At 43.0% G+C, this 12,632-nt stretch overlaps 1 pseudogene; it reads right to left on the bottom strand.

The window, feature by feature from the left end:
• On the bottom strand, positions 1-12,597 carry LOC106586151 (tubulin-specific chaperone E; annotated as a pseudogene).
• Between the last annotated feature and the right edge of the window lie 35 nt (positions 12,598-12,632).

Here is a 12,632-nt window from a genome sequence, read left to right as displayed (position 1 = left end):
TAATTTTGTAATAATTTATTGTATGATGAATTGTTTTATTTATGATGTAAGCTGTTGATACGATCCTAATAAATACAAATACAGAAATTGCTCACATAGTGCACACTTGGGTTGTGTTCTTTAGGGCACATGACACCAGGGTCTCTTATTGGACAAGTTCAGATGTTCCCTTCCCGTTTCACTTCGTTTTGGACAGTTCTCTTCCGTTTCATGCCAAATGAACACAACCCAAGTGTTTCCTTCTCCTACATCGATTGGTCTCCTCTGGCTGAATAGATATTGCGCTGTGTTTTCGTCCCAGTTAAAGTGCTGTAAATTTATCTCATGGATTTCGGAATATCGCTTAAACTTCCAATCCGGTTGCCTGGCTAACCAAACTCCTTGCTCCGGCCAAACGTTATGCAACGAAAGCGGAAGTATTCAGTTTGAGTCATCAGGCAACCAATCTGGACCTTTGCTGATCACAACCAGCGGACAAGGACCTTGTTTCCGTCTTCGATGGAGTAGAACTGCAGCGGTTTCAGGCCGTTGTCGATCTCAATCTCTTTGCCCTCCAGCTGAGGAAAGACAAATGCCGTTTTAGGGAGTCCCTTCCACTGCTATGAAAGTGATAGTGTACCATTGGTCTATTAAACAGATTCACATATGAGTGGCGAGTATGGTTACACCTAATAAAACTAGACTAGACCCCTTTACCTTTGAGGTAGTATAGGGCAGTTGCTGTTGTCAGTAAACGTCTTTACCTTTGAGCTAGTGTAGGAGAGTTTTAACGCAGCACCTGGTATCTTTAGCAGTCTGTAGAGCAGCCCCTTCACTTTCTGAACCATAATGGAATCTAAAACACATCAAAAGAGTGTTTTATTAAAATACAATAGGTTACCGTCACTTCAATTGCTCTTACACAGAAGGTCACACACAGATGGTACCATTTCATTAAGATCTTACATGCATGATCTCCCATTGGCACAACGAGATTGAAGAGTATAAAAACAGTTGATAAGTGCAACTATTTATCCAAACAGCACTTCATAATTTGGAGTGCCATTTTCACGTGGGTCTACAGTCAACAGCAGACAACTTTATGCAGTGTGCATGCTGCCCAAAACATTGCCTAACAAGTGCAAAAAATCAAAGTCTGCAGTTGTTGGATGTAGAGCTCGAAACACTGTTCAAAAACGTCCCCAACAAGTTTCCTATTGCCTAGTAAAGTATCTCTTACTATAATTCGACACAGGTATCGAGGATGTTAACTAGATTTTCTTTCATTTTCAGCCCCTCAATGAAAAAAATACCTTTGGCACAGGTATATCCTTTCCCCACTATCGTGCTGAACGGAACCAAACTGTGCTAGCTCTGACATTTTCTTTTCACATTGTGCGTTTCAGTAACTATGCTGGCGACGAGTAACCAGGCCAGCTCAGTTCAGTATTGTGAAGTCTTTTTATTGGAGATCGGGGTCCCGACCTTACATATTTTGTATTGTTATTTCAAAGCACAGTCAGAAATGACAGAGGGAGAAACAATAAGAGGGACAAAACTTTGCCAGGGGATATATGTGGTCTGGAGTCGGAGTCCGGCACATCCATGCACATCTCAATTAATTTGCTTAGCCATCACACAAAATATAATAATTATAATAATATTACATGCCATCTAATTAGCTGATGAAGTCAGGTGGGAGTCTTTACCTGGGAGTTTCTTCACCACAGACTTTCGGTCCGTCTCATCCGGACAAACAAATGTTATGCCTGGTGGTGTCACAGGCGTCGTATTGAAGAGACCAAGGCGCAGCGTGTTGAGTGCTCATCTTTACTTTTAATGAAAACACTTAACAAAGGAAAATAAGAAAAAAACGACAGCCAAACAGTTCTGTCAGGTAAACTAACAAACTAAACAGAAAGCAACTACCCACAAAGGAAAAACAGGCTGCCTAAGTATGGCTTCCAATCAGAGACAACGATAGGTTCCTACCTCTGATTTGGAAACCATACCCGGCCAAAACATAGAAAATAAAACATAGAATGCCCACCCACCTATCACACCCTGGCCTAGCAAAACAGAGAAAACACAGCTCTCCTAGGTCCGAGCGTGACAGGTGGGGGAAGTTTGAAATTCTATTTTACTCTTACGAACTAATGCAATTTTGATACTCTGACTCATCTGACTAAATATTTATATGTGTCTATTGGGTCACAGCACATTACAGGTTATTATTACAGGTTATTACCAAATCATAAAAATAAAAAATCTAATTCATTCCATAACCGCTTCATAATCCTGGTCTTGGAGGACACATTTTAGTGTTTGCCCTAGACAGCCGATTACACTTATTAAATGTTTGATAATAAGTTTATTAGTGGAATCAGGTGTGTAGTGCTAGGACAAAAAACCCAGGACCAGGATTAAGAAACACTGCTCTACGCAAATGTGTGCAGCCCCGGAATTTGTAACTTGACGCAACTATATAGGATTGCCCTTTTGCATAGCTAATTGCGTTCTTGCGTTGCATTCTGTAGAAATTAGGTTTAGGAGAAGTGAGGAGGACTCACTTATGAGCTGATTTTTCAATGCAAATGGCTCCTGCTTCTTCAGTTCGCTGTCTTCCGTATTCTGAAAAACAAAAGAACTCGAGCCTCTGTGAATTCATTGAAGTCATAATGATACAGGGCGGGATTTAGGATCGCCATTGTCTCTTTGTAAGAGTGACGGCATGGTGACATGGGTTGCGTTGTATCACTTCTTTCTCGCGATATGGGTAGCACTATGGCAGATAACGAGACATGAACTGTTTTTTCTTCAGAAATGCCTATAGTGGAGTAGATATAGGATGGGCTGTACCACTTCTCAGTCTGAAATAGGGTGTTGCAGCAGAGGGCTGGGAAACCTCAGGAGGAATGTACCACTCTTGACTCACTCTGTATGAGACTCTGATAGCGGGGGTGTTGTGCGGTGAATTCAGCACTGGGATGGTTCTGCTGTGGGTCTCGGTGTCCCCCGGATGCCAGCCACTCTAGCCCGAACATCTTGCAGTAGTCCAGCTCTGCCCCCCTCCTGTCCTCAGGCAGGATCTACAGGTGACCACAGTAACATGGAAAGAGAATGGAGGATTTCAGCAAGCACATCCGCAAACATTGATGGACTCATAGGGGGGGATATGAGAAGGAAACATATATAGCTTTAAAGGAACATTTCACAATGTCTAGATGAAACCACGTCCCATGACGTGTAGATCCAGCTACTACATGCCTCAAATATCGAATGAAGATATAGTAACCATTGTCTAATTTCCTGGTTTTCTTCGGTGCATATCTTTTCCATTCATTTGGGATGGAGGCATATAGCTGGATCTATCACAGCTATCACTTTACGCTTGCGCGCAGTGGCTGACCATTAGTCGCACCAGTATATATTGCATGTCGGCCATGTGGGGATCAACTGTAAGGAGCTGGGTCTGTCTTTCAGACCCGGGTGTATTAAAATGGAGCTTAATGAACACATCCCGGTTTGGCGGCAGCGTTAAATGGAGGACGGGCCTCACCGTCCACCTGTTGAGGGCCTCCAGCCGGCCCACGCTGGTGATGAGCAGCTGCACGGCTGTGCCGGGGTTCCTCTCCCGGCTCAGCAGGGGGTTCTGCCGACCTGACAACCGGACCAGGCTCTGCAGCTTCTCTAGCTCTTTATTACCGACCACTGTGTGTGTGTGTGTGTCAGTGAGTGAATGAGATTGTAAGAGTGTGTGTCAGTGAGTGTGTGGTTTTTATTGTATGTATTGCAGTGTTAGTGTGTTTGTGTGTAAGCACAAGGAGGTGTATGTGTAGGGTTTAGAAAGAGAGCAAGAGAGGGGAGATAAAGGGTTGAGTTACATGTGAAAACTTCCTTCTTCCCCCCCACCTATCTTTACAGAACAAGTATTAACTGTTTGCAGACTAACGCTAGTGACATTCATCAAATTAGTTTAGTAATTCATCATTCATATATCCAGATACATATCATTAAAATAAAATCTCTCTTAGACGAGAGACCTTACTAACAGATAGGGATGAAACGGTTACCGGTTTCACGATAAACCACGGTAAAATTCCCGACGGTTAGTATTACCATTTGAATGATCATTAATACCGTGTTTGATTACAGAGGTTTGAAAAACTCATGGTAAATACTGTCCAGCCTCAAACAAAGTTAGCGAGTCTGACGCAGGTGCAGCATGCAACGTGGGGTTTGTTTTGTGTGACAACATGGCGGAAGGCAATGACAGAGCTCTGAAGTGTGGTCGTATTTTGGGTTTTACAAGAGTGCTGAGGGAAACTTAAATCGAAGATGGTCACCCTGTCTGCAGAACATGCAAAAAAAGGAGAAAATCTCTGCGAAAGGGGGCAACACTTTTAATCTCGAGTCATCTTCGTGACCACCACCCACTACTTTATAGCGAATGCAAGGTAAGTTCACTTTTAGCTCAATGCATGATGTGGGGACTTCGGAATGGGGGAAAATGTCATGGTTTGTCTGTCAAACTTGCTAATAGCATGTCAATAATGTAAACTGAAGCTTTCAGTGTTACCTACTCTTGTAAAAACACCACACGTTGTTCTGCTGCTGTATGCGTCGTGTGTCTGCAGACTCTATACGCCCATTGCACCGTGTTATGTAGTTTAGTCACCCAAACAACATTTTGTTCTTTTAAAATCCGGCAGTCGTCGACTTGGTTGTAAAAGTGTTCAAACAGGAGAAACACTAGACTCCTATACAAGACTCCTGTATTCATGTCAATTGTTGGGCTCATTGCAATTACTATCACTGTCTTCTTAAGACTAATTTGTATTTATGTAAATTGTGCATGAGGTCATTGCATATACTCAAATGCAACACAGAAGACTGACTGTGTGTGTGTGAGTGAGAGAGAGGGTGAATAATAATAATGTATTTTTTATTTTATTTTATTTCACCTTTATTTAACCAGGTAGGCAAGTTGAGAACAAGTTCTCATTTACAATTGCAACCTGGCCAAGATAAAGCAAAGCAGTTCGACAACATACAACAACACAGAGTTACACATGGAGTAAAAGAAATATACAGTCAATAATACAGTAGAAAAATAAGTATGTACAATGTGAGCAGATGAGGTGAGATAAGGGAGGTAAAGGCAAAAAAGGCCATGGTGGCAAAGTAAATACAATATAGCAAGTAAAACACTGGAATGGTAGATTTGTAGTAGAAGAAAGTGCAAAGTAGAAATAGAAATAATGGGGTGCAAAGGAGCAAAATAAAATAAATAAATACAGTAGGGGAAGGGGTAGTTGTTTGGGCTAAATTATAGATGGGCTATGTACAGGTGCAGTGATCTGTGAGCTGCTCTGACAGCTGGTGCTTAAAGCTAGTGAGGGAGATAAGTTTCCAGTTTCAGAGATTTTTGTAGTTCGTTCCAGTCATTGGCAGCAGAGAACTGGAAAGAGAGACGGCCAAAGGAGGAATTGGCTTTGGGGGTGACCAGAGAGATATACCCGCTGGAGCGCGTGCTACAGGTGGGTGCTGCTATGGTGACCAGTGAGCGGAGATAAGGGGGGACTTTACCTAGCAGGGTGTAGTAATAATAATGATATTAATAATACATTTTCTATTCCCTTGTTTACAGAGTGGGCGTGCAGCAGGCAAACCTAGTGATGCTACTGGTCCCTTATCTACAGTTGTGACAGATACTCAAGCAAGTATTTAAAAAGGCAGGCTGCTTATGCACCCACATCAAAAAAATGTTCAAGACCTCACTGCAGCCCTTTCATATTACATTGCAAAGGACATGATGCCATTTCAAATTGTTGAGAGGCCTGGCTTTCTGAGTCTGATGTAGGTTGTCGTGCCTCACTAAAAAGTGCCATCAAACATTTTCCAAGACTGAAATCCCAAACCTGTACAACCAGGTTAAAGCTGATGTTGGAAAAAGTTTGGCTCAAGGCACATGGTTTACTGCAACTACTGACCTCTGGACCAGTGAAAGGAGGGGTGGTCAACCCTACATCACCTTCACTATCCATTACCTCACCCCAGACTGGCAACTGGAATCAAACTGCCTGGGAAAACAGTTCTTCCCAGAAGATCACTCAGCTCACAACATCAGAGTTTTTTGAGAATATGCTGGAAGAGTGGGGGATCAACAAGAAAGACCTGGTCTGCATAACCACAGACAACGCAACAAACACGATCAAGGCTTTTGAAGAGTTCCCAGATCTGTGGCTTGGGTGCTTTGGCCATAATTTGAACCTGGCCATCTCAAAGGCGCTGAAAATTCAGAGAGTTGACACAGCAGTCAAGGAGTGCCATCATCTCTTTCAAGTCTTCTCACGGAGCTGGAAGAGAATGAGAGAACTGAGAGAAAAGCAAGCTGCCCTCAACTTGCCACAGAAGGCTCTGATCCATGTGGTGACCCGATGGGGATCTAAACACAAGATGCTTGAGTGTTTCCTCAGCCAACAGCAGCCAGTCTGTGCGACACTGGCTGGTGAAAAGAGGAACATGGCATCTGATGTCCAAGGATACCGACATAAGTGTCATGGAGCAACTGTGCCAGCTCCTTGAACCTCTGAGGAAGTTTACAGATGCACTTGCCTCAGAGACACTGTCAGCCATCAAGCCTGTCCTGGACTACATCACCCGTGATGTTCTGGTGGAAAAGGATACGGAGCCATCCCTGACAAAGGAGATGAAAAGGGTAATGAGAGAAGACCGTAACCCCTTTTCAATTTTCGCCTAAAATGACATACCCAAGTCTAACTGCCTGAAGCAATGGCCCTGAAGCAAGGACATGCATATTCTTGGTACCATTTGAAAGGAAACACTTAAGTTTATGGAAATGTGAAAGGAATGTAGGAGAACACAATAGATCTGGTAAAAGATAATACAAAGAAGGAAAAAAAACCTTATTTTGTACCATCTTTGAAATGCAAGAGAAAGGCCATAATGTATTATTCCAGCCCAGGTGCACTTTAGATTGGCCACTAGATGGCAGCAGTGTATGTGCAACGTTTTAGACTGATCCAATGAACCACTGCATGTCTGTTCAAAATGTTGTATCAAGACTGCCCAAATGTGCCTAATTTGTTTATTAATAACTTTTCATGTTCAAAATTAGGCACTCTCCTCAAACAATAGCATGGTATTCTTTCACTGTAATAGCTACTGTAAATTGGACAGTGCAGTTAGATTAACAAGAATTTAAGCTTTCTGCCAATATCAGATATGTCTATGTCCTGGAAGATTTTCTTGTTACTTACAACCTCACGCTAATCGTATTAGCCTACGTTAGCTCAACCGTCCCGTGGAAGGGACACCGATCCCGAAGAAGTTTAACAACAGATACACAGAGAAGGCAAAGAGAGTCATGCACATGGCTTGTTTTGTTGACCAACGCTCCAAAAGGAGCTTTTTAGATGAGCCTGAGGCTGCAAAAGTTGACACTGACAGCTGTGTCCAGGAGGCCTTGAAGCTGGCAGCTGCACAAGTCAGGGAAGAACCACAAAGCACCAGCAGCAGCACCACCACCCCCACAGTGGCATCGGAGGGGAAAGGCCTGGCTGGATTGCTGAGAAATATCACCTCTCTGTTGCCTTGTTGAGGTAAAGAGGGTCAGATTCCGACCATCCCAGAAGACAGAGTGAAAGAAGAGATCAAGGTCTACCTGTCTCTGCCACCCATTCCAGCAGAAGAGGATCCACTGGTGTGGTGGAGGGGCCATGTATCAGAGCTGTCTCACCTTGCCAGGGTTGCCAGGAAGCTTTTGTGCATCCCAGCAACCAGCGTATCATCAGAGTGTTCAGTGCCAGTGGGCACATTGTCTCCTCTCGCAGATCACTACTTTAACCAGACAAAGTAAATATGCTGACAGTTTTACATTTCATTCTCAAGTGAACAAAGATGCATACATACAGGATGTTAGGCCAGCAGCACCATATTTGTGTATGAAGGAGAGAACGGCCATACAATCAGTGCTGTTCATTTGATTGGTTTACATATTTTGTGTTGTTATTAATGTCAACACCTGCACATTGGATTTGTTTACATATGGTTGTATTGTTCTTACATGCACATTGCTTTACTTATTGCTTTTATATGCACATTTGATTTGCTTACTTAAGGTTGTGTTCATTTAAAAACTTGCACTAGGGAAACTTACCTCTCATGGCGCCATCTTTAATGTTATTATTTTAATGTTTATGCACACAAAGTGCATAGTGCTGCTCATTTTATGTTGTTTGTTAGTTTTCAATATAAAACTTGGTGAAATGATTTCAGTGTGTGTATCAGTACTTTCTGAACATTTCTAGCACATTTTAACAATACCGTGATAATGCTGATAACCGTGATCATTTGTCACAATCGTGATATGAAATGTTCATACCGTTTCATCTCCATTCACAGACAATACTCACCTCTGAAATGTTGTTGCTATTAACTGCGAGAATTTTCAGGGCAGGAAACATTGCTGTTTTGCAACCTTCAGAAGACATAAAAAAATACTAGTATACTCAATGTTGATCTTTTACTCTTATAGTTTTACACATTGTGAAATACCTGTCATCAAAACACATATCCATATGCATGTTCTGAAATCTTGTTCAAATATCTCTACTGATATGTTAATTCAACTTGACTTCCATTAACAAACACAAAAAAATATAACGTTTTCAAAAAAAAGTGTGGATGTAAACTTTACCAGGCAGTGCGTCATCAAACCTCAAGGTTGACAAACCAGTCTTAGACATATTTAGATTCTCCATTCTAAAATTCATGAAAATCATGGATGTAAAAGGTTACATTTTATTGTAAATTCCATGATAAATGCTACATAAGTTATTATAAATGCTTATTCATTGAAATGCTAATGTTAAGCAAATAACGAAATAGTCATTTATTAGGATAATAGTATATATACAAAAAACAGTTTTGTTGATTAATGCTCATGAAAGTAAAGTGAAGTACTCCCAAGAACTGTCAATGCACAAGTCGAAGCTAACGACAGGGCTATGTCATTTTGTCATAAGACGTAGAGAACTGTTATGACAAGTGTCTGTGTTGGTAGGGTTATGCTCGCTCTTACCTTGGCAATACTCAGTACGGTTCCATCAACCAAAGGGTTTGTTGAGAGATCCAAAACTGCCAAGGACTGTAAGACATTGTTTGGCCTGCGCAAAAAAGGTGGAAATACAAGTCAGTCCTATATGTTGTTTTAGAAATAAAAAAAACTACATCGGAAAGGAGACCCAAAACGGCTAAAACCTTACCTCTGCAGTTCAGTGATGTCATTCTCAGAGACGTAGAGCTCTTCCAGCAGTGGCCACATGGGGGCGCACTCAAGCAGCTAACAGACCAACACCAAAGGGAGAGGGGGTAAATGTAAAGAGACAGCATATAGAGAAGTTTTTCTCATTTCATTAGGCCTTCACAGGTTTGCACCAGCTCGTTAATTAACATATCGTGCACTGCAACTTAATTATCTATTACCGTATTAACTGGTACAAAAACACCTTTCAAAATAAAATCAGCCTGCAAAATAGAATTTTCTTCAGATGGGATCGATCTGAATTAATCTTTCATCAATTCCTCACATCCTATCTCCTTGCCTCCTTCTCAACCATATTGGTGGATAAGGTCCAAGGTTCTTTTCCTCCAGCCTTCTTCTCCAATGGGTTTTGAGGATGTAAGCATAGAGGATGCAAGGAATTGAGGAAAGATGAATTGAGAAAGAGACTGCTGTCACCTGAGGCCACGTGAGGGCGCAGTTGGTGAGGGAGAGGACCCTGAGGCAGGGGAAGGCCCGAGGTCGCACCGTAGGGTTGGAAGGTACACGCAGTCTGTTGTGGCTGAGGGGACAGAGAACGAGAGAGAGACACGTCAATGAGGGGATCAGAGTTTGAGAGAAGTCAGACACAAAAACACACCATTATTCGGTGTGATCTACCTGAGATGAAGCTCTGAGTTCCTCCATCTGCTCCGTGATGGCCATCACGTCGTCCCAGCAGCACAGGAGGTTCCCACACAGGTCCAACATCAGCACGTCTGACAGTGACCATTAAGGATGAAGTAGTAGCGCACCATCAGCTAAATGTCCAATCAATGCTTCCCCCCAAACTAATTCAATTGGGTGGGTGGACCGTACATTTACTAACAGGACATGGGCCTGCGTCCCAAATAACACACATGCACTATATAGGGGTAAGGGGTGCCATTTGGGACACAAACATGGTGTAATGTAGCTACATATCACAATAAGTCCAGGTCAGAGAAGTGCACTCAAGTATTATTAACATTAACAATTTTGTGGCCTCCCGAGTGGCGCAGCGGTCTAAGGCGCTGCATCGCAGTTGCTAGCAGTGCCACTAGAGATCCTGGCTCTGTCACAGCAGGCCGCAACCGGGAGACCCATGGGGCGGCGCACAATTGGCCCAGCGTCGTCCGGGTTAGGGGAGCGTTTGGCCGGCAGGGATGTCCTTGTCCCATCGCGCTCTAGCGATTCCAGTGGCGGGCCGGGCGCATGCACGCTGACAGGGTCGCCAGGTGTATGGTGTTTCCTCCGACACGTCTGTGAGGCTGGCTTCTGGGTTAAGCGGGCATTGTGTCAAGAAGCAGCGCGGCTTGGCTGGGTTGTGGTTCGGAGGACGCATGGCTCTCGACCTTCACCTCTCCCAAGTCCGTACGGGAGTTGCAGCGATGAGACAAGACTGTAACTACCAATTGGATACCACGAAATTTGGGAGAAAAATGGGTTTAAAAATAAATAATTAAAATGAACAAAAACTATAGTAGTATTGTTTTGACATGGGCACTTATTTAACTAATTAAAAGCTACTAAATTAAATGATACGGGGAGTGGTGTTTCGGATTTCGTTTGCAGGGCCCGGAAACCTCACGCAACCTCAGTGCAACGTCGGTGAGGTTTTCCACCCTGCAGAGAAGCACAGATGATAACAACGCTTTCCACTGAATAAGTACAGATGACTGCACATCAGAAGTGCAAACTCTGTTGGAGAGTGGTGCAGTTCAACTATTTATTAATATTTATTTATTTAACCAGGGAATACCCTTTAGGTTAGAAACCTCTTTTTGGGACCTGATACTGGCATCCTCTGGTATAGCTGGCATGCTTTAACAATATTCCTTAACTATTGCAAACAGTACATACGGAGTTGACTGTACAAATAAGCCCACTTTGGAACAGATTCCCTAAATCAGATTAAGCCCAGTCCTGGACTAAAATGTCCTCTCACTCTCGGGCTCCAAAGCCTTGTTGTTCTGTTTCACCGAGATGGCCTCGAAGCCCACCATCTCCACCGTCCTCGTGGAGATCTGGATCTCCTCTCCCAAGACCTGCTGGACCTCCATCTCGTAACGCCGCCTGATGGCCGTCAGGTAGTCCACCCCGAAGCTGGCCTTCTTGGGCCGGACGAAAGAGCCTCCCTTCGGATGCCTTAGGTGGGGTGGAGGGGGAGAGAACCTTGGTCTGAGAGCAGCAAAAACACATAACGGCCACATTCCAAACCGAAACAAATGCCCGTTTCCTTTTTTTTGAGGGTGGAGACTTCATTTTTGCCAGAATTTCAATTTCTGACACGTATGAACACAGAAATGAATCACGCAGCTGACCAAATTAAGGAAGATTTTACTTATGGGTTAACAGTAATTAGGATGACACCTATGTCATGCTACCATCATGGAGATACTAGATATGGTTTACTTTACCTTCACGTGAAGTAGTGGACACCTTCATGGCTTCCATTGTGTTTGCCTCGATCAGGGTTGTCCCACTCCACACCAAGCCACAACCCTAAGCACAGAGGAATTGGTAAGCACAGGCATTGAATAAGTACTTGGTTATAGTGCATGGCCAAGAATAATTGCGCATTTCTCTCAAACAGTGCTGCCACACACACTGTGGATAACGCTTATGTTATTTTGCCTATTATATCGATATCCCAAGCCGTCTGTAGCTAGTTAGCTTACCCGCAGTTGGTGGTACAGTGCCAACAAACCGCACCGTGCCACGCTCCCCTTCACAAGCCACACGTCTGCCCACTGCGTCTGATGGAAGGCACTCGTCCATGGTGGTGGGTTGTGTCTGGTCAGAGACTCTCATTGAACTCACTGAATCTATAACGTTGGGTATTTGTCTACCTATATATGTGCAATGAAAAAGAATGAGCAGGTAAAGCCTTCTGTACTTACTTGCTGTACTTTGACAGTGCTATTTAAGAAAGCATTAGGTAATAACGTTAGCTAGCTAAAATACTTGCTGTCATGTCAACTCCCAAGAAACGGTGATGTTGTTTAGCTTTATTTGATTGGCTACTATAGCTAGATTAGCTACAACAAACATCTTCACTGCCCATGAAACACGAGGACCACAGAATGGATATGCTGTTATTTCCAAATATGTGTTTGAAAGTTACCTTAAATCAGAGAGTTTTGGTCATATTTCGAAGCAGCATAAATAATCACAGCTCACAAACCCCGACAGGAAGTAACTGAATATGATGATGCACACGTTTGCCGTACAAGTTTCATAGATTATTAATGATTAAGTTATCGGCAATAAACGTTATTTTAGTGTCATTATTTAAATAGCCATCATCGTTATAACCAGGTAACAA

Source organism: Salmo salar, chromosome 02, assembly GCF_965601325.2.
Source record: "Salmo salar chromosome 02, fSalSal1, whole genome shotgun sequence".
Classification (NCBI taxonomy): Eukaryota; Metazoa; Chordata; class Actinopteri; order Salmoniformes; family Salmonidae; genus Salmo; species Salmo salar.
This window is presented reverse-complemented; position numbering and strand designations above follow the sequence as displayed.